This window comes from Calypte anna, chromosome 5A (genome assembly GCF_003957555.1).
Source record: "Calypte anna isolate BGI_N300 chromosome 5A, bCalAnn1_v1.p, whole genome shotgun sequence".
In the NCBI taxonomy this organism is placed as follows: domain Eukaryota; kingdom Metazoa; phylum Chordata; class Aves; order Apodiformes; family Trochilidae; genus Calypte; species Calypte anna.
Window position 1 is genome coordinate 4,089,164 of NC_044251.1, and position 3,907 is coordinate 4,093,070.

Below are 3,907 nucleotides of genomic sequence, written 5' to 3' on the forward strand. Positions count from 1 at the left end.
TTTATAAGGCAAATCATTCATAAGGATAGTTGGTTTAAGCTATTTATAAGGGGAAGCCAGGCTCATTATCCATAGTTGGAGATGCTGCAGCACAGGGATAGGTGAATATTTCCCCAGTGCCATGCAGTGAGCCCCATTAGTCCCAGCTCCTGCTACGTGCCCATCCAGCCCCCTGCCCACTGACCCATGCACTCCTCCACATTGAGACTGGTTCTGCTCCACTGTGGTCCACAGAAACAGTTCAGTTCTGTTGCATCCTTTCAGCTGTGTGTAGAGGATACAGCTTCCAAAGTAATGATGGATCTCCTTACAGCTTCCCAACTTTTACTAGAACCTTAGGTTTCTTGATTGAGTATCAAGAGCAATATACACCTGCTAATCAATTTCATCCATAAGAAAGGAGACATCAGACACTGAATTTGGACACTGGGGGTTAGCAAATCCGTATATGCCATTTGCCATTGGCTATGCTTTCCTTCTTATGGCTGAGAAACAGGGTGAAAAAAATCAGTGGGTTCCAGGATTGTTCTGTGGTTTTCATTTTGTTTCCTAAATTACATTCAAAGCTTCAGAATTCAAAGAAACTTCAGTCATCTCTATAACTATAAAGGTGGAGGAAAATACTGTCTTTTTTTTCCCCAGCTAAATCACAACAGATAGTAGCAGCTATTGGAAAGCAAGATGTCCACATGTCTCTAGGTAAGACAGCTGACAAGGAGAGACTGACAGGACCTTAGCCACTTTACATTGCTCCCTGGAAAGCCTTCTGGGCTCTACCCACCAACTTGTTCAGAAATGGCTCAACAGGAGATGCTAGAGTCCTATTTCTTCCAGATGCCATAGGGGTTTTCTGCATGTTCATAGAATCATAGAATTGGCTGGGTTGGAAGGGACCTCAGAGATCATGGAGTCCAACCCTTGATCCACTCCCGCTGCGGTTCCCAGCCCATGGCACTGAGTGCCACATCCAGGCTCTTTTGAAATATCTCCAGGGATGGAGAATCCACTACTTCCCTGGGCAGCCCAGTCCAATGTCTGATCACCCTCTCCATAAAGAAATTCTTTCTAATATCCAACCTAAACCTCCCCTGGCACAACTTGAGACCCTGCCCTCTTGTCTTGCTGAGAGTTGCCTGGGAAAAGAGCCCAACCTCCCCCTGGCTCCAACCTCCTTTCAGGGAGTTGTAGAGAGTGAATATCGATAGGTAGGAGGAAGTTGCTCTGCTTTCAGTGCCAGTGTTGGCACTTTGGCAATTTACAGCAAAATAAGCCATTTGACTTAATTTCTGAAGTGGCACAGTTCATCTGTGGCCACTGTTCAGCTGTCTTGAGCTTGTTTCCATCTGCATCTTGCACTGGCTGCTCACTTGCAGGCCTGGGCATACTTAGAGCATCCTCAGAGAAAGATGGTCACAATGTGTTGAAGGACATTGTGCACAGCCACTGCAGTAGCTCCACAACTTCATTCACTTATGCCTAAATGGCAGGGCTTTCCATACCTTCCAAGGGTCTCTTTTTTGAAGCAGGAATGTCTCCTTGTCCCACTCCCAGAAGTCAGTGATCACATTTCATCCTTACAAGGAGGAAATGATCCAACCACATCATTCTCTGGTCTTGCCCCTCTTAAACAAACCTCCTTAATCTCTCTTCACTGGATGTTCTTCCAAAGCCTCTTCTCAGGTTCTCTGCTCATCTATAAAAACTTCAGTTTGTATCTGGCCTTCCCCACACCAGGAGGAGCAAACTGGAAACATGCTGGGTTGTGCACCCAACACCTTCCATTAGCTCTACCTTTTTTTTTTTGGAACAGTATCATCCTGCTGACTCCTGTTCACCTCATGGCTCACCCCCCAAGCTGCCTTTCTGCAGTATTGCTGCCTGTTTTCCCCATTTTCTCTTTGTGCTTTTGATTTCCTCCTCTTAAGTGTAGCACTTTGCACTTTTCTTTACTGAGTTGTTGATTTTCTCCAATTTAGCAAGATCAATTTGAATTCTCAGTCCATCCACCAAACTGTTTGCATCATCTCCTAGCAAGATGATGTCTGCAGATTTTATGAGTACTCTTAATTCCCTCGTCACAGGTTGTTAATGAAAATACTGCATAAAATGGATTCCACACAGATGTTGGAAGGACACTGTTTAAAATTTTCTGTAAGTCTTATGGAGAACAATAACTGGGTTTTAAAACAATTTTCTTTTTTTTCATAGCAGCCAGGCTTTATGATTTAATTTAAACCATATTTTCTTTGTTTGCTTAGGAGAATGCCATGTGCAGTGGTGTCAAAACCTTCTAAGAATTAAGTTGTGCTACAACTGTTACTTCCTCCTTATCTGCTAAGAAGGGTGTGTAAAGCCCACACTGACCTAAGCTGAGAAAAGTGCTTTATCAGTTTCCAATCTTTATTTCAATCACTGAAATTTTGTTACTGTCTCCAGTATCTCAGTTATTAAAGCTCATTCAAAATTTCTGCAGATTTCAATAAAACATTTTCCTCCCTTGCTAGGACAATATGGAGTCAGTGATCAGAGTCTTTTTTACAGTCCCAAGTTCAGTGAGAGATATGTTGGCACTAATACACATGCAGCAGTGAAAAACACCTGTGGACAAATGTGAAGATGTATGTAGGTTCTTGAAGATAATTCCTGCTTGGTAAAATCCACATTCAAGGAAGCACACTGATGTGTTCTTGTCCTGGTTTGGGCCAGGATAAAGGTGATTTTCTGTCTTGTACTTTTGCTTTCAGCTCAGTCTCTTGTAAGTAGCTGCACTTGCTGAAATTAACAGCAAGTTTCTCAGTCAGTGTCTGCTCCTAGGACTGATAACACTCGATGTTTATAGTTACTGCTAGAGACTGGTGTGCAGAGCCAAGGACACTGCTCAGCTCTGAGGAACATTTTACCCTCCAGAAGGAATAAAGAGGTCCCACCTGCAGCCCTCCTTTGGGGAGGAATGGACAAGAGAGATGCCAGAATTGACCAAACAGAGGATTCCATCGCATACACCTCATTCCAGCTTCCTGCTTCCATCTTCCTGCCCTTCCTGCCTTTCCTGCTTCCCTTTCTTTGCCCGTTCCCTGTTTTGCTTCAGCATCCTGTGAGGATTCTGTCCATCCATCTGGACAGATGACCAGAGCTGACCAGAGTATTCCATTCCATATGTGCATACACAGCATAAATTTGACGGACCATGAGAGTCAAACTCCTTCACTCTTCCCTTCAGCCCTTCTTTGCCTGTCCTTGTTTGCTTCCTGGGAGGGTTCCATCCGTTCCTCTGCCTGTGCTCCTGATCAATCCCAGCCCATATCTCTGTGTTCCTGCCTCCAGTTCCCGACTGCTGCTGACTCCAGGATTCCAGCCTGGACTTTCCCAGGGCTGCCCTGCAGCCTCGGTGGTGACGTGAGAGTTATTGGGGGGGAAAAGGGGAAGGAATGTGGTATCCATTTTCCTGTATATTTGTATATATTTAGTAATTTTTCCTATTTATCATTACTGTTTCATTAAAGTTGTGTAGTTTAGTTTCCAACCCATCAGTCTCTCTCCCTTATTCTCTCTCCTTTCTTTATCAGGGAGGAGAGAGAGATTAATAGAGAGCATCTCTCATTGGGTTTGATTCCTGGGCCAGTGTTAAACCCTGACAGTTCTAATAGTTGTGTATCCCACCAGTGTTCTGCACAGCTATGAAATTCCTGATGCAATCAATATGACTGCAAGAAAGTGAAGCTGTTCTTACACGTGACTTACAAGTCTTCATTAGCCATCACATGTTAAATTAGACAAGCATTTGCTATATCCTCAATATGGTATGCACTTTTTAGTGCTGTTTATTGGTCACCTCTGTAATTAATAGCCTACATCAGCCAGTATCTAAGCAACTTGATCCTGCATAACCTTGTGTTCTAGAGGTGTG